Below are 20,021 nucleotides of genomic sequence, written 5' to 3' on the forward strand. Positions count from 1 at the left end.
GTTTTCTCTTTCTCTAGCCTATATAATGTAGAACATAATGCAAAAGGTAATCTGATAATGACGTTTCATTTTACCACTGACAAAAATGGTCTAATAATGTTGTCAATGACAAATGACAAGCATATGTCTCAGACCCAATAATTCAACTTCAGAATTGTGAAAAGTTGTATTCTGATGCCATCACTTTACTGTGAATTAACAAACAGGACATATTTCAAATCTGTTCAAGTCCATCATTCAAAGTCTATTCAAAATTTACCATTTTAATTAACAGTAGACCTGCACACATAGGCCTAATATTATTATTGTTGTGTTACCGTATGTTTGAGAACTAACAATAATAATAATAGCCTACTCATATTAACCTTTATTTTACATTTAGAGAATTGTGCAGCCCTGATAAAACCCCACATTTTGATACAAAGGATTCAATTTTACCCCTGGTCTGGCAAGGAGTGACACGCACAATTTAAAAACAAGTGGTGCATTTCCAATCACTTCATCTAATAATTTTCCACTTCACTTTGGCTCCTATTAAACATCCTAAACTTTGCTTTGATTCTGATGCCGACAAGCTCTTAAAAAGTACACTTCATGACTCTAAAATACATTTAAATCAGCTTCATAAAGTCGCTCATTCTTGAAGAGAATACTTTTTATGAGCTCAATATAAACACCTTGCCACAATTTAAACTGCAAGGTCTACAAATTATGATAATGAAGCCTAAACAAACTATTAAGCGCTTCAAAATATTCCACTGCACTTTTCTTCCACAACTTCGAGAGATGTTGCGTTAAAACACCCATGCTGCGAGTTTGTTCATCTTTTACACATGAGAAAGTCGCGCACACACTTCACATGGTGGCTGCTGAGTGGCAAAGCTTTGAGATCAAAGGTTTTACAGATGGCTTAACGAGCGGTTAGACACATAACAATCGGATACAATACAGAGTGAGAGAGAAAGAAAGAGAGTTAGGAAGTGGAAGACAGGTATTTAGACAAGCAAAGTCACAGATAGAAAGTGAGAGAGAAAGTGAGACAGAGAGAGAGAAGATAGATACGAGACGACAGGTGGAGCAGAACAAAGCAGACGAAAAGAAAAAAAAGGAGAAAATGAGAGTTATCAGCTTGCACAATAACCGTCTAGCTTTCTACTGAACAGCTTTCAGTGTAAAACAGGCTCAACCTAACAGAATGTTCATTTCATATAATGCACGACTGAACAACAGATAAACAACAGCACTAGAAGAACAGAAAATGGCAGAGATGAAGGGTAAAAACAGGCACTTGAGTCCACTAAAGCAATACCAATATTTATGAAAACATGTTGTTTTCGGTTAATTCAACATTGAAAGTAGGGTGTGTTAATAACAAAAATAATTATTAATAATAGTAATAATATTATCCTTATTAATAGGGCTGAACAGTATATTGTTTAAGCATAGATATCACAATGTGTGTATGTACAAAGTCGCATTGCAGGGGTGGTCCAAAGTGTATGTTAAGGCTTGGTTGTGTTTATAAGATGCAAAGGAACGTGTGCTCATGCTTCACTTGTGGAAAAAAAAATAAAAAATCACGTTATTTTTTCATGTACCTTACTTTGATTATATACTACTACTCAACTAACATGAACACAACTCTCATCTTTCGAGTTCCTCTGAAAGGCCCGCCCTAAAGATGACCTGATTAGCTAACAATGTGCTGTTATGCGGGGATCAGTTCCATGACACTAGGAATCGTCACGTGCCTTTAAGCAGTCAGAGTAGCTGTTAGCCATATCAGTTTGAGCCGGAATCAGACAGAAAATGAAACAGAAGAGAGCTGAACCTCAAGCCTGCTCTTCAAATTAAATCTGACAAGTGTATTTTACATATATTCAAAATAAGCATGTGTAAGTGATATAAAACGTTCTCATATCTTTTTACATCTTTTGTGAGTTGGTTATTTGAGACGTAGAATCTACAGAAAGCGGCCGCATAGAGAGACGTGAAGATTGTGGCTGTTTACAGCGGTTTGACTGATAAATAAGAATTTGTAGCTAAATTATCGGTGCTATTTCATGTTGTTTATGTCCTTGCTACAACATACAGTTAGTGCTAGAAACTGTACATGTAGTTGATCAATTTTAAGAAATAAAACACTTACAGGTTGAGGCTCACAATCAACAGCTTAGTCTATTATTGTTGGAAAGGTTTTAGCCGAATCCAGCACTGAACTGGGAGAGATTCTCGAAGCTGTCATTTGACAAAAGCTAGCTATATTCATTCATTTTCTTTTTGGCTTAGTCGCTTTATCAATCTGGGGCCTCCACAGTGGAATGAACCGTCAACTTATCCAGCATATGTTTTAAAGCTGCAGATGCCTTTCCAGCCGCAGCCAATCTCTGGGAAACATCCGTACACACTCATACACTACGAAGAATTTAGCTTACCCAATTCAAGCTAGCTATATACTTTTTTATAATTCTCTGGAACATAATTAAAATGAAATATTTAATTGTAAACATCTCTCTTTCTGTTGTGTCCTTTGGAAGCCCAAATACAGAAACAGAAAGAGCTCTGTGGAAAAGCATCGTTTGGACGGCATTTTAGCTTTCTCTGCTATAACAATTCAGAGCATCTAGTAGAGCTGCACAATTAATCGTGAAAAGATCGCAATCTCGATTCGACCGCCTAAACGATCTTAATTCAGCATTTCTACGATTCTATCAATAATATTTTCAAGTTCAGGAGAGAAGCAAAAGCGGCCGCACAAGACTTTGCATTGTTTTACATACTTTGTTCAGCTACATAGACACCTCCAAATGGTGTTGAAAGAATCACATGCTGTATTTATAAGATAAAAGAAAAAAAAAATGTATTTCTATCTTAATGTATTGATTTATTTGCGACCGCAAAATCACACATGATGTGAGTTAACCGTCAGCTATTACCACAGACAGGGCGGGCGTGCGCTTGTGAATTAAGTCTACTTTACTGAACAGAACTTGCATAGGCTGTGAATAACAGGTAATAAAGATGTAAATAACATTCAGTTTGTGGCACAAAGTGATTGTTCGGGAGCCACGAGGAAGGTATGCACCGCTCTTCAAAAAAAAAAAACTGAAAGCGCGCACAGTGTTGCCAGGTATAGCTGACTGATTCCAGCTCAAAAAATATCCAAAACCCACCGAAATGCAAAAATACCTGCCCAGTCTTCTGTATTCATGAAAATCACATCTGTGACAGATTTTAAACAGAAAATGATAGATTAAAGAGCCCATATTATACATGAAATAGGGTCATATCTTGGTTGTAAGGGTCTCCAACAACAGTTTAATATGCATGCAAGGTCAAAAAACACTTTCATGGTCTTATAATCTGCATTTATTTTTACCTAATTATCCCAGCGACTCCCGTATGAATCGTCCAGTGATTCATTTGTTCCCAAACCCCTCCTTAGCGCGAAGCTAATCTGCACTGATTGGACCGATGACAGTCTGTCGCGATTGGTCGACTGCCTTCAGTCAGAGAGTGAAATGGCCAATAGCTAATTAGCAATATAGAAAGTAATCACAGTTCATACACGCTCGATAGTGTAGGCGTGGATTTTAGCTGCCACACACACACGAAAACACACACACACACACACCTCCGGACGACAACGCTCCCGCTTCCGCCCGCACCCGCCAGGTTTTAGCCTGAGAACCCGCTCCGTTTTCTGCCCGCCGCGCCCGATCCCGCTAGAGCGGGGGAGAACACAACCAAAAATCACCCAGCGATACAGTCCAGACAGCCAAAATGTCTGTATAAACACACACACAACACAAAGCACACAAAGCTCGCTCTCTCCCTCTCTCTCTCTCTCTCTCTCTCTCTCATACGCGCGCGCGCACTAACACACACACACACACACACACACACACACACACACACACACACACACACACACACACACACACACACACACACACACACACACACACACACACACACACACACACAAGCACCAAGCAGACTCTCTCTTTCTCATTCGCATAGCAATATCCGTGATATTTCTAGACAGCCCGCTCCCGTCCCAAATTAAACCCGTTACCGACCGCTCCCGCGATTTATTCGGAAATTTATTTATTTTAATGCAGAACTCTACCACGGAGCTCCATAAACAAAGCAGCACACGTCACGTTTTTAACGTGACTTTGCACGCGATAAGAGAATATAGCCAGTTAACCTGATACAGTACACTCGGTTACAAGTAACAAATCACAACTAAATACATTTGCAAGCTAGAGTCAACGAGGCAACAACTTTAACCGCACGTACTTACACTTGAGAAAGGTAGGAAGAAACCCATCCTGACGTCCATCAGTAAGTTACTCTTTACTGATCCTTCCTTTAACAAACTCAGATGAAGTATTCTTTGTAGCATGTAGCTTCCAGAAGTTTCCAGTAGTTTCCAACTGCTTGGTTATAATGCTGATGTTTCATCTTTGGGTAGAGACTAAATATAATATCCATCTGCAGTGTGACTTCAATCGACCGGCATGTTTGTGTGCGTGTGTTTGTTTGTGTGTGTGTGTGTCTGGGTTTCTGCGTCAGAGGGCGGGGCCTCAGGTTTGAAATCTCCCGGGTTTGCGCGTGCACGTGAATAACTTGGTTTCGTTCGTACGTCATGGCGAAACACCTAATGAATCGGTATCAAGGCGACTCGTTTGAAGCACTACGAGTCGACTCTTTTATAGATGAATCAACCGTTTTAAACACTGTATTCTTACAGATTTAAGCCTTAGCTGGATACTTCACTTCATCTAGAGCTGTGTTACACACTACATGGAGGGGAATTTTCAAAAACCCATAATATGGGCTCTTTAAGCATGTCTCAACACATTAATTCAACATCAGAATTATCATCAGCATTAATGACCAGGACAAAACTAAAGTCTGTTCAAGTCCACCATTCCAAGTCTATACAACATTTAGCATTTTTACCAACAGTAGACCTACACAAAGCCTTTTACTGATTATCACATTTGAGAATAATATTAATAATAGCCCCGTCACATTAACCTTTATTTTACATCTACAGAATCGTGAGAAAATCGTGATCTTTATTTTAGGCAAAAAAATAATAATAAATTACGATTCTCATTTTAGCCATAATCGTGCAGCTCTAACATATAGCCACGCCCTGTTGCTGCGTGGAGTGTATGTGCATGGTGAACTCGCGTAACCGGAAGCCCCTGTGATCTCACTAGCCCAGATGTATTTTTTTGTAGTCCCCAAACTTTGTTCTCTGTAGGCTTTGCTAAGCTAACTCCATAAAAGCCAATGTCTCACTTTGCATTGAACTTTCAGCACATTACAAGCAGAGATGTTGTATACACATTTACATTATACATTGTAGTGGACCACCCCTGTAAGATATATTAATTATTTATACAATGATGACAATGTTATTTTACATTTGACTGTTCAATTTCTGTACATAAATACTGTTAGACTCCCCAGAAACCATAAAGCACTGTTAACTTAACTTTTATTTTTGCTCAATATGCTTGTAGTTTAGAATTTATGCTAAATTAATAAAATCTTTACAAACAGAGTTATTTAAATCATCTGGTGAAATTACATTCATACTGCAATACACATTGCAGCAAAACACAATATAGCAATGTCACATTTTTCCAGTATCATGCAGCCCTAATTGTTGTGCTGCTGCTATTAATACAAATTCATCTAAGCATCATTAGCAGCAGCACTGGCATGTCAGGACGTTCATTCATGTCCAACTTTAAACTAACCAAAGACCTAAAAAGAACAAGACTATGATTAAATCAGGGAACATTTGGGTTAATGATTGTGAGCTCAAGCAAAAGTTAAGGGTAAAGCTCACTTAACAGCCACTTAACAGTCTGAATTCTACAAATAGTCTTTTAATAAATGAATACTGTATAACACACATGTACAAAAACTACAAAAGCACACAACAGCTGAGGTGTTATGACCATGTAGATCACTAATAGATGCATTTGATCACGGCATGTATGGAGCATTATTCTGTACCTTCATGTACTCCAGCACAACAGATTCACAGGAATCCTGATCTACACGCTGCCAACAGACCTGCTGCCTCATGAATATTCATCAAACTCATTACCACACAAATGAGGAAACACACCAGATTGTAGAAAGAGAGAGAGCACCACACACAAACCTTTTTCAGCACTATTATTTTTATGCAAACAAACATAATATTATGTTTTTCTTACCTTGTTTTTTTGGTGAAGTAAAATATAGTGCAAGTCTTAAGTGTTTGTAAAACCTGAATGATATACACAAGCAGAAAGGAATGATCATCCACCAACTCAGATCTGGTAAAGTGGTAAAAAAAAAGCATAGATGTATGCCATGTAGTCTATAATATCCCAAAATCCTTCGTCTCAGTGAGCAGTTAGTTAAAGAATAGATTAAATATAGTACCTGACAGAACTGACAAAAGCAAGGCTGGGTGATTAAATCTAAATAATAATAATAATAATAATAATAAAAGGCAAATTTGTCATGCACACCGTGTCAGGGAAGCATGGTGTGATCATTGATTGTTTATGAACATGTTGTCCGTGAGGTCATCCGAAGGATACTGAAGAGTGCAAAAGAAGCTAGAAATGGGCAGAGCCAAAAATGCACCCTACACCTTCATTGCCATCTCTCTCAGGCAGATTACATTTTAAACTTCTCCGTCAGACCCTGTTAGGGTTACTTAAGACTTAGCGAGCTGTCCATTAGTAATAAAAAAGTATTTTGACGTCTGACATGTTTACAAACTTTAATTGAATAACATTATTTTGAATCCTTTAGATTCTGCTGTATGGTCGCTATCTTGTGATCAGATTTGAAAATTAATTTGGTGCCAACTCTCATGGTGCAATTAGGGTATTTTCTAGCCCAAGCGTGTCAAACTCAGCTAGTTTCAACACACTTAAGGCTGGTTGACCCTTCTGCGTCGAGTAATCAGCGTGAACCACGGCGCATGCCTTGTGCGGTGCTACGCATTTATACTTCTTGCTCGCTGTTTCTGTTGCTCTGCAATAACACTTCCGAAATGCTAGCTCACAGTATGCGATTATATTCCTCTGTGTCGATTTTCTTCGCTGGTGTTTTGATTTCTGAATGCTACCGTACAAGTGGACGTGCAACAACTTTAATCAAAGTAAACACAAAACCAGTTTCCATCCGGAGTTCCTTCATGGGACATTACACTTGTAAACACTCGCTGCATTGGGCTCGAGCAGCTCTCACCTCCGCCCACACTTGTCAGCGCTACCAAGCCAACAAATCACAGAGCTTAGGCGGCGCCATAGCATACGCGTGCGCTTGATGCAGAAGTATAAATCAGCCTTTACCTGTAGGCTTCAAACAAGCCTGAAGGACTCAATTAGTTGGATCAGGTGTGTTTAATTAGGATTGGAACTAAACTGTGCAGAGCTGCAGCCCAGGAGTTTGACACCTGTGTTCAAGCCATTGAGTGGTTATGGGTTGTACGCTGGTTTTTGGAGGGCATTGCGGGATTGATTGAGTGCACTTCAGAATTTCCACTATGGTTTCAGACACCGGTAGAAATAAAAATAATAAAAATAGAGCATTATTTAGGGGAAAGGGACGATTTCGAATACCAGGAGGTTGTCGTTTGGATGTGATCAGCAGTAAATCTCTTCCAAAGACTAGAGAGTGCGCTCACGGAAACTTCAAATACCCATGAAGAAGAAACCCAGGAACCTCCTACTGGAAATTTCAATAGCGGTTGCTGAATTACCAGAAGATTTAAGTGCTTTCATTGATTCAGAGTAACTAATAAACAGACGGCTACAAATTCATTACACAAAATTATTTCAAACCGTCGACTATGACTATGATCATGAAGCGAGTTTGGATTAAATGCAAACTAATGTTATTGTGTGTGGTATATTGACATGCAGCATTTAAAAACACAGAGCTGAAGGTCACAGAAAAGCAACACAAACAGCTCTCATTGTGATACAATGATTGACCAAATAAATCTACCATTTTAAAACGACTTTTTTGGAAGCTGTTTTATGGCTAAGTGTAGCAAATGCTTTTCCATTTGAATGCATGTTTGGATTTAACTAAAACCAACTTTACTGATAAAATGCACACGAAAATCAGCAGTGATTATTTGCCTTTATAACTTATAAACATCAAATCTCTGTTGTGTGTGTTTTTAATGCAGGACTTAATTTGCACTGACACAAAAAAAGAATTGTAGTCATTAGACATTATCTTGGATATTTCAAAAGCTCACTTCATTATGTTTTAGATCATTACACGGCACACTCTGGTGCCTTGGAAAGCAATCTGGTGCCTTCATTCAAAAATGCTGTCCAGCAAGTCAATGACTGTCTGGACAGTGAGGCAACTGCCTTTTTTTGGGCCCAGTCTTGTACAGCTCTCTGATGAAAGTGTGTGCGAGACCATTAGTGGCTGTTAGTGAGCGAGCATCTCAATCAATAGTTGCTTGACTATCAAACAGTCCAAAAGCCAATTCATACTCCCACCTGCTTCTCCTCTGGCACCCTTCTCTTCTGTCCATCACAAACATCTTGCCAAAAAATAAAAGGCCAAAAGTCTGAACTATCGATTTCTCTGAGCAAGCGCTGAGCCTTGCCCTCATCCTTCAGTTGCTCTAACCTGCAACAGTATGATATGGTTGTTTCAAACTTCATGTCATGTTATCTTAATGTCGTGTCATTTTATACAAAAAAAAAAAAAACGATGCATGGTGTTGGTTTAAACAACTTATTAAAATGAACTGAAACACCATGTTTGCGTTTTTTGGGACACAACGTAATTGTTTCATATTCAGTTCCCTTAAATTAGCAAAAACTTAAGTTAACTTAGTTCCTTCATGTTGTCCCAACACAGATTGATTGTGGGGATCGCAACATTATTTAAAGTGCACATTGTAAATAATGCAGGCTTCCACAAAATTCATTCATGTTGTCCCAACACAAATCGATTAAAAAAAAAAGTTAACAACAAATTTAAGTGGATGAAACATAAAACAAAGTTTCCCCTAAAATATCCAGAATTGTGTTAAGCTCATTATAAATAAGTAGTTTGAAAAAGCAGCAAAAACATTGAGTTCAACATGACAACAAAGAAATAAAATTCTCATCTAAAATAAGCTTTTTTTTTTTGTCATGATTGTTTTATTTTTCATCTTTTCTCTTTTTTTTATTCCACCATTTAGATTGAAAGTAAATGGTTCATGTGTCATTTTAATGATTTGAAGTTTACTTAAGATCACAAAATAAAAAAACAAGGTAGCATCAAGTTTATAGAAAGAAAAAGTAAGAAAACATTAAAATACACAGTAAATATATTTGATGTTCAATTTGACATGATCACTATTAGAAAGCATTTGACCAGTCATACAAGCAGGGTTTGGGCTTGTTCACAATGATTCTACTTACAATAACGTTTATGCTGGCAAACAGAAACAATGAATCTAAAAATACAAAATAAAAATTAAAACAACTATAGGTAAATGTTCTGATACTTGAGAGATTTTTAAATGATATATGCTCTGTGTGCTTATCTAAATCACATTTTATTCATTCATTCATATTCTTTTCAGCTTATTCCCTTTATTAATCAGGGGTCGTCACAGTGCAATGAAACTCCAACTTATCCAGCATATGCTTTACGCAGCGGATGCCTTTCCAGCTGTAACCCATCAATGTGAAACACCCATACACTCATTTACACACATACAGTACAGACAATTTAGCTTACCCAATTCACCTATAGCGCATGTCTTTTGACTTGTGGGGGAAATCCACGCCAACACAGAGAGAACATGCACACAGAACTCCACACAGAAATGCCAACTGACCTAGCAAACCTTCTTGCTGTGAGGCGACAGCATAACCCACTGCACCACCACACCACCAGATCATTTTATTCAAGTACTATTCATTTTCCACAGTACAAACATTGAGCACTGCAATTTATATTATATTTATTTTTTTAATTAAAACATTAAAGAAAAAAAGTATAACTTACACCATCACATAGGTTCAACCACAGCACTAAGGTTACTTATATATAAAATCTTCAAATACAGTAGCAAAACCTGTATAATTTTCATATTAAAGGTCACGGATAGTGTGAAAACAGCTAAAATAGCTACATCTCACATTCAGTGCAACAACCCCGACTAAGGTTATGAATAATCTTCAAAGAAAAGAGTGCAAAGAAATAGAGATGTTAAAGTACAGTCCGATCTGTTTATGTTTTCACTGTATTAGGTCTATATGAATACTAATGAGGGCAACAAGGATTCAGAACACAAAGAGAGCGTGGGAGAGAGAGGAAGAAACTATATTCTAGAGGATCTCTTAGAAGTAAGGAAATATTCATTACCATGATTACAATTTGCAATCAAACTCTAGTACATTGAGTCAAACTACAGACACATACTCAGGCCCAGTTCATACCTCTTTCTGTGGCTTCTAGTATCTAAATATAAATCAAACAAACACACACAGACACACACACAGAGAGCATGCCCTGATGTGTACAGAGACAAACTCTCACATGCTCTGATGAGGATCAAGAAAATATTTTAGCCCTTATATGGAAGCCCACACAGGCATTTGCGACCCCAATCCATATTTCAATTTCCATCCTCTCATGTAAACGAATTCAATCGCCACTATGTCTTCTCAGTGAAAGCGTCTGTGTGAAAAATGAGCCTATTCTCACCCGCATGTCCTGACGCCTTCACGTACATATCTTTAACATGCACAAACACCCTCAATCAAGACACTCTCTTCAGAACCCTTTCATTCATTATCAAATCTCACGCATCATCATATGGGCAACCTTCAATATAACACATGGTATAAAGTTTAGCTTTTTTCATTTACATTTCTCAGAACCACTTCTGTCACAATGCAATTACTTTGAAACAGTATAATGGGTGAAAAGTAGGATTGTGCAAAATTATGAATGATTTAGTACAACAATATATTTAGATGCCAACCATTAGCACGCACACACCAGCACATTAGGCAATGTCAAGTTTGGATTTGTGCGATTAATCGAAATCGAATCGCAAAGGCAATTTGAATCGTTGTGATCAACGAATCACAAGAGGCTGCGATATGAAATGTTTATGTATTATATAATTTCCCCACCCAGAGCAAATGTGTGACTGCAGTCTGCGTGTGACTAGCCAATTAAGTGAGAACACTTTTGTTCTACCCAATCAGAATTGTGCAACAAAACTAGGGTTGGGCGATGTCAACCAATTTGGCATCATACAATGTCTAATGTAAAATGTTGCGATGGGTGATGGCATCGTTGTCGTAGGTGAATTAATTATTTATGAATAATTAAGCCATAACAAATTAATTATTTGTAGCCTACAGTTTCAACTACCTGACCAACATGGTCTTTGTTTTACCCATATAAGATAAAAGTTACACACAAATTACCACTTGTTAGTGACTTTTTCCGTGGGGCTCTTGCATGAATAGGCAGTAATTTCTGTCATTATGATTGCATCTACAAACTTGGTTGGTAAAAAGGTTCACAACCAACAGCAACCAGCCAACAGTTTCTAAGGTTTTTGCAAAAATTGCTAAGTACAAGCGTGAAAGCGAAAGACTGAAGCAGTGTACTGATGCTGTGACATGTTACCTGACAGATTAAAAGGACAGAAGAGTCGTTAGATAGAGACAAGGTAAATGAAATATCACGTTTAACAACAATAGTGAGACGCGATCCAGCAGTACATGCTTGATAAACTGTCCGACGTGCACTGCTCTCTGAGGTTTTGTGCTCAAAGCACCCGCTGACTGCCTGGAGCCCAGACTCTGCAGAGCTTGAAAGCAGATGTGTTTGCGTGTGTGCGGTCATGTGATGTGCGTTTTCTGTGATATAGTGTGAAAGGCCTTTTCAGAAATGTTAGGTGACGTGGACGTAGACGGTTTTCATTCTAAAATACCATTTTAAAATGAAGATGAATTAGTGTAAACGGGGATGTGCGTGTTTTTCACAAACGGGTTGCTGCTGTGAAGGGGGCAGGGACGAAGGATTGTGATGCCGGATCAGCATTGTGATGTCTATGGGCTATCAGCGATGGACAATGGCATCGTCTATCGACCCAAGCCTAAACCAAATTATGCAGAAAGTCCACAATAAAACAAACAAACACGCAAGCACAAACAAGTTGGATGATGGCGTCTGCTGCTTCAGAAGCATTAATTCATTCAAAGCACAAATTCATATCAAAGAAAAACACCATGTTGGTTATGTGGGAATATTTTGGTTTCAAAGTCATAAACACCGAACAAAAATAGGTAATCTGTAAGAGCAGTCACAGAATTGTTGCCACAACATGAGGAAATACAACAAACAACACGTAAAAATGCACTACAGTCGGCTAAATGAGGAGCATCTTGCTAAAGAGTCAACGAAGTATTGCCAGTGGCACTCAATCTAGTAGCTAACAACAGCAAAGTACGGAATTGTTTGCAGCATATAAAAACACATCAAGAAGGCACCAGGAGATAACTAACGGGTTTAATTTTTAAATATTTATAAACATTTGAATAACAGTTTGAGTTAGGAGTTATTTAATATCTTTCCAGTTCCTTCTTTAAGTAACACTCACTGCATTTTTAGCAGTAAGAAGCTAAGATACAGAATACTGAGCTGAAGCTTGACTACAAAATTCTTATCAAATCCAAAATCGCAATAAAAAAACAAAAACAAAACAATTAGATATTTTCCAAGTCAACTTGTCTCTGAAACCAAGCATCTGTAACGATTTTAGTATTGATGACAACCATGAACACTCTGATCTGCTTTCATGTTGTCGCAGATTCAGCGAGAGCAGTTTCTGTTACAAAACAGCTTCAGCATTTTTGACCATACAATAATGAGATTTGTGTTAGAAAAAGACAAGATAGCAGTAGCAGTGCAACAAAAGGTTATTGTTTAAACGTTAACACTGTCTATGGCAATAAAATCAAGTAAATGACCTTTTGTAAAAGCGACAAGTAAATGTGTCGATTAATAAATAATAAATTGAAGAGTCATCCAGTAAAGTGAAAGAAGAAAAGACTTTATGATTAGGTCATTAGCCCTTTTCACAAAAATAGTCGTTATTGGAAACTTACATAAATCCGTTCAAAATTACTAATATAATGTATTGTGAAGGTAAAAAAAAAAGAAAAAAAGAAATAAAAAAAAATAAAAAAAGATTTGAGTTATTATCCTGGTAAGTTTGCGCCTCTCAAGAACGAGGGTTGGTTTTGTCACTTGGTAACCTGCTTCTCAACTGCAAGCAAAGTGACCAATATCTGATGCAAATAAGCCACTTTCAGTGCCACTCTCTGTGTATCGTTTTTCCTTCATATGAAAACCTTTTACACTAAAAGCATTTTTTTTTTTCAAAATTGTCATTTGTTTTTAACAATTTATTTTAAATTCTATGATTTATACTTTATATATTCAAATAGTTTTGAATTGTCAATTAACACTAATAATGTCTTTAGAATTTTTTTTAAATGGCTGACTTTCAGCTGTTTGTGAACCTAAATTATTAAAATCATATGACTTATTTCCATTGATTTAATATCTTAAGTTGCCCCCTCAAACTTCTGCTGCATCAACAGTGTTTACTACTATTTGCTTCCTTTTTTCCATGCTGCCAGCTTTCTTTTACCATAAGCCTCAGACATTGTGAATGTGGTTGTTTATTGGGTAAATATTAAGCATGCACTTTATCAGGGGTTTATTAAACGAAGAACAATCCGGCTTTATTACACCCAAGCCAGTCATTTACTACTGTTAACATTACTGATTATTTAAAACAACAGCTTTAAAAAATTATAATAACAATCTGAATATTTCAGCACGGCAATCTCTCTCTTTCGCAGTCTGCCGCCTGTTCCCTGGTTTGTTCATAAATTACAACTGTTCATCATTCGAGGCAATTTGGTGCGTAATATCTTGGCTTTGATGGAGCTGCTGACTAATTGATGGATTACTTTATTTTCGAATAGCGGAAACTGCCAGAGCGAGGTTGCTGTAGTAAATCTCTTCGCAATGAAAGAAACCATCACATTTACACTGGACTTTAATCAGCACCTATTACAAGAGTTTATTCGGAAACACTCCATCAGTCCCATTTTGCACAGCAGATAGTTACGGGAAAGAATCTGTCATTTCTGACACCTGCTGAGAGACCCCTGTCAGATACATCATAAGCCATAACAGCCACAGATTATTAGTGTTATTAGTGTAAACAAATTTTACATGTCCATTGTGTACATTTCACACAATGCTCAAATAAAGATCTAATATCATAAATGGTTTTTAAGTGCTGGAATTAAACACCGGGAGTCTAGACGCTAAAATAAACCCTAATGAGCACAACCTTTTAGGCATGAAATCTGCAGAAATATTCAAAATAGACTGAAATGCGAGCTTCATTGTTCTATTTCACACAAGAACGCAGAACTCGCATGAATATCAGAGACTAGAAGAGTACATTATATAAATATTTATAATCCTCAAAACAGTGGGAAGTGGGTCAGACTGATTTCAGGACGTATGCTAAAAGCCCAGAATAAATATGGAAATAAAGAAAGTGTGTGAAACAACAGATGGCAGAAGTTTGACGTTTAAAAAGAGCAGCGTCCTCAGAGGAGCTTCACTATTTCAGCTTCATTATCATTGCATCGCTGGGGTTAAGAAGTGGACATCAGATAGATTAGAAAAACATGCATCTCCAGAAATGCATTAGCTGAGAATGATCTAGTCTCAAACACACTCAAGATTTGCACTCTGTAACTTTAAAAGGGAGTTGTGTTTTTATATCATCTAATTTTATTGTGGTGGATGCTTGTCACAGCGGAAACCCTTCGAATTTGCTAATCAAGAAACGTTATCATCATAATCAAATGTTGAACGCTGCTTAACATTTTTAAAGAAACTGTTCTTTTTTAATAACTGCAGGTATTACAAAATAAAAATAGTCTGTAGTGTTGTCATTTCCATTCAAATACATTTCAGGCATTTCTGAATAGGTGTTTTAATTTTTAATAATTCATAGAACAATTTACTGACCCCAAAATGTATCATAAAAAGGGTATATGCCTGCATATATTGGATTAAATTAACAAAATATTTGTTTTTTAATGTAAACATACATTTTGATGATATGTGTATTAAAGGAGTCATGAACTTTTTTTATTGTTTTAATGTTGACCATGTCATGTGCAAATCGTGGGTGAGATAATTGTGTTTGGAATAAACTGCAGCTTCAGTATTAACCAAGCGCAGTCGGTTAACACTGTCGAATTAATATTCAGTAAACAGCTTCAATATTAACCGAGCGCAGTCGAGATAGACATAGTAGAATAGAGCCAACAAGTTAAACACTTCATGCTATAATGAAAGATCAAAATAAACTTATGCACAGCACACCATCTAGCCCAGTGTTTGCCAACCATGTTCCTGGAGGCACACCAACAGCACATATTTTGGATGTCTCCCTTATTTGACCCATTCATTTCAGGTTCTGGAGTTTCTTCTAATGTTCTGATGAGTTGATCTATGCATGTTTGATTAGTAAGAGGCTGAAAAGTGTAGTGATGGTCTGCCTTCAGAAACAGGGTTGGGAAACACTGATCTAGCCAACATAAATAACAAAACAAATGATTGCAGTAAAGTATTTATAAATCTCTTAATAAACAAAGTACAAGATGACTATCCCAAATGACTAAAACGATAAAACTAAAAAAAATCTTCACTGTGCTGAGCGAAAGAGCTTACTGAACAGCGCATCATCGATGACACAAGAGTGCTCAAGCCCGAATGTAAAGTAAGTGCGGACCGTCGGGGGTGACGAGAGGGGGGAAAAAGCGTGCTTCTGCCCGGTTCGAGGCAACTGTACGTAGTGCAAGTACGCCCTCAGTGTGCCATCACAGTACTTTGATGCCAGATGTCTCAAGTTGGACAAAATTTCTGGCATGCGCTGCTTTAAACAGTCAGTGCAGCACCGCATGAAGTTTAAACACCTATTGAAATTGTTTCATTGGAAGTCAGGTTTACCCTACCTAGGTCATAAACTAGGCATGCACGATATTGGTCAAATCTGACATTGAGATTTTTCTTCAATAAATATTGTGATGAAATACAATTTTACAAGATAGCACTATTTGACGGTTTTCTAGGGACTCTAACAATATGCAAATTAGGCATGGGATGATTATCAGTTTCAAGGTTTACCACTGTTTGGAAAAGTCAAGGTTTTAAAACCACTAGTATTTTCTGATATACAATTCCTACATTATATATACATATGTTGTTGTTTTTTAGGGCAACAGTGTCTCCACATCAAAAAATACTGATTCAAAATATTTTAAATGTTTCTTAAAATACAATATATTGTGTTTAACGGAGGAATAGTTGTTGTGTTTTTTATACATATTTTAGAGTAGTACAATACCTTAATACTGTGAAACTATAATATTTAAAGTATATATAATAGTATTATAATAGTATTATAATAATACATACTGTCACAACTTTATACCCAGCCCATGACTTATTTAGATACAGAAATTGAACAATCACATTCACAATGCAATAAATGCTTTTCTTACTTTGCTTTGTCTCATTTCTTGTCAAAATGCCTAAAATTTCTTAGAGTAAAAATATTGTTTTGCTCTCAGGTTCAGAGTAAAAATCAAGAGTTTTTCCCCCAAAACAAGTTAAACTATGCCAGTTGAGTTAAGTAAAATAGCCTTGCTATTGCTCTAAAATGTAGATATTTTGACTAGAAACAAGACAAGAACTTGAAGAAAAACTTTTTTTGACTAAAATTCCATATCATTACAGTAATTAAATACAATTCTGCAGCTTCTGCTCAACCTCAATTCAGGCTTAACATTGCATATGTTGCAATGTGGCTACTGCAGATGAGCACATTGTGATTATCGACGTTGAAACAATATATTTGTCCGGCCTTATTATACACTCTCAAAAATAAAGGTATGACAGCTGTAACTGAGATGGTACTTTACCTAAACAGTACATATTGACGCCTAAAAATGTAGTGATAGCAATACGTATGCTTTAGTTAAAAATGTGTACCTTTTAAAAAAGAACCACCACAGTCAGTGACAGCTCGCATATCTTTTTTTATGCGAGTGTTGGTACATTCCAGTTTTCTGGGCCTGGTGTAAAAAGCAGTTATTTCAGTAACACAGACGTTTTCCCACTTTAAAAGGTACAGGATATTATTTCAGCACGATGACTTCTTATGTAAAAGCTCAAGTTAAAGTTGAAATCCTTTTAAAAGCTATTAGAGTCCATAATGACAACAACGATCTGTGCTGCACATAAAAACAAAGATGGGAAGTAAAGAAGTACAAATACTTCGTTAATGTATTCAAGTAGATTTTTCTGGTATCAGTACTTCACTACTTATTTTTTTGACAACTTTTTACTTTTACTGCTTACATTTTTACATAAAATATCTGTACTTTCTACTCCTTACATTTTTAAAACCACAGTTGTTACTTTCGTTTTCATGTGTTTGGTGACGCGATCTGTATTATTTCTTGTCATTTCACAATAATATGAGAGCCTTTTTGATGCCGTCAGTCTATTTTTCCTCATTGCACGCCTGCGTGCTGCAGTGCGTTGCCTTTTCAAGGCTATCGCGCACTGTACGTGGGCTAGTTTATGAAGATTACTATGAGAAAGGCTAGGATGACTACGCAGATGTGAAAGCCTAATGCAAAAAAAAAAAAAGTTAGCACTTCGCAGTCAAATCTGATAAGAATTTATTTTAGCATAAGAAAAAAAATATTTACTATATTTTTGACAGAATTCAGTGTAAAATGTAAGATATTATATATAAAGATAGACAGGCTTACAGAATAATTTTTAGAGTGAATCAACATAAATGGCAGCTGATGTTTTTGATCTAACAGCCGAAAAACTACATGCTGAACACTGAGTTTGCATCAGGAAGATGATACATGGGCCGCCTTAAGCAATGTTGTTAGGCTATATTATAGGGTGTGATGCTGCTTGGCTACTTTCGTAAATTTAGCAACAAACATTTTACATAAATATTGTAAAGGTAGGTTACTTTATATTTCTGTATCAGTAGGATGTGAGGACTAGTTACCTACCTATCCTTACTCATATCCTTCAGCTTTGTCCCTGATATAACAGGGGTTGCCACAGCAGAATGAATCAAAAATTATTCCAGCATATATTTTACACAGCGGATATCCTTCCAGCTGCAACACAGTACTGGGAAACACCCATACACAATTACATTTACACACACACTTATACACTACTGCCAGTTTAGTTACCTATTATTCACCTAGACTGCATATTTTGGACTGTGGTTGAAACGGGTACTTTTTACTTTTGTACTTTTACTTAAGTACAAAGTGTAGTCAGTACTTCTACTTTAACCAGTCGTTTTAAATGTGAGTATGTGTACTTCTACTTAAGTAAAGGATGTGTGTACTTTTGCCATCTCTGTATTTAATCCCCCAAAAGTGTCAGAGCAGGTGTTTTTGGTGGTACTGAACAGATTTCATTGTCCTAGTTGACTAATATTAATTGTGGCAAACGTGTGTGTAACTCTTTCTGCAGCACTGATGAGTTTTAAGTAAAGTGTGTTCGAGCAGACTCAACATAACATCACATTTTTCAGAATAAATTACCAGCTGAGGACCCAGATCTGATCTGAAACCACCCCCACAAAGCATCTCTGAGTGGCATAGAAAGCGTTCCGCTTCACAGGCGCCTCAAGCAGTCCAACTTGTCAGTTGTGCCTAATTCCTGCAATGCAGCAACCCATTCAACACGTCTGCGTGAACGCGATCATGAACGCGGCTCACTCCTGGCAAAGAGCGCCCCTGCAGCGCTGCACTGCGCACGCGCACAATACCAGCCCAGTATCTGGCAGGATGCAGGACGTGTAGATAGCGCATGCGCAAAAAGAGCCTCCCATTCACATTCAACACGGGATCAGTATTTGGCCAAGCTTCTGTCTATGATACACAGGCCTCCCAAAACAACTTGGAAGAATTTACAACAATACTCTAGTACTGCAGTAAACATGACAGGGACCCAAAATAACACAATAACCATCTTTCAACGCCACAATGAGAAAAGTTACGCAATAAATGTATGTGTAAAACTTTCTTAATAAACATAAACAATATAAACACAGCATACTGAAGCAGGTGGAGCCAGTGTGCTAATTTACATGACAGTTGTCACAAAAATCATTACTTACTCTTTAAACCTTCAGTCGCTGGTAGATTACAAAAAATAACCATTAAAACAGAAAAACGCTCTGTTAAAACCACATCAAATATATGTTTTTGTATTATATAAGACTGATAAAGTATTAAGGCTGGCAAGCGCAACAAGAGGCTAAGCTAGTTAGCACCACAACAGCAGCTTAACACTAGCGTAAATATTACCGATTTAAATCCTCGAACTCTGCAGTTCTCACTTTAACGAAGCTAAATAAGAGCTGAAACAGAAATATAACACCTCCCCTGGTATGTTTTGGAGTATAAGAGTTTATACACTTACCTTTTTGGAAGATAAGCTGTTTTACCGTATGGGATATTTTTCTATGGAGCTGCTTCACGTCCGGGTTAAATGAATGACGGCAGACGGGAGTGCGGACGTACTCGGGAGCGCGCGCTGTGCGGTAGCTGTCAAACCACATTTGTGCATTCAGTTTACATCTGAATGGAATACATTCAAGGCTTGACATTAACTTTTTTTTACATTACTAGCCACTCGCCATTTTCACTAGCCACACTTTTGTTGTTGGGAAAATATATTTTATATGTTAATGTTAAGCTCTGAATAAATGTATTATTTATAGGCTTCGTTGTAGTCATAATTTTTGAAAGTTATTGTACCTGTCATCTGTTTATTTCATTTCAATG

General features: G+C 37.1%; 1 protein-coding gene and 1 long non-coding RNA gene across 7 annotated transcripts in view; one reads left to right on the forward strand and one right to left on the reverse strand.

Moving 5' to 3' along the window:
- Window positions 1-19,736, reverse strand: part of spop (speckle type BTB/POZ protein) — a 136,614-nt gene extending 116,878 nt beyond the window's left edge. For 3 of the 6 annotated variants that reach the window (XM_087241835.1, XM_087241837.1, XM_087241836.1), the window contains exon 1: window positions 19,657-19,731. The gene's annotated coding sequence lies outside the window, so the exon portion shown is untranslated. Of the gene's footprint in view, window positions 1-18,773; window positions 18,936-19,656 lie in introns of those variants that run through there. The other 3 variants (XM_087241834.1, XM_087241839.1, NM_201130.3) reach the window with 2 other exon arrangements.
- Window positions 9,240-20,021, forward strand: part of LOC147845592 (uncharacterized) — a 344,082-nt gene continuing 333,300 nt past the window's right edge. Inside the window, exon 1 of the long non-coding RNA XR_015480659.1 lies at window positions 9,240-13,219. This is a non-coding gene — a long non-coding RNA (uncharacterized LOC147845592). The remainder of the gene's footprint in view (window positions 13,220-20,021) is intronic.

Source organism: Danio rerio, chromosome 3 (assembly GCF_052040795.2).
Source record: "Danio rerio strain M-AB ecotype USA chromosome 3, GRCz13ab, whole genome shotgun sequence".
Classification (NCBI taxonomy): domain Eukaryota; kingdom Metazoa; phylum Chordata; class Actinopteri; order Cypriniformes; family Danionidae; genus Danio; species Danio rerio.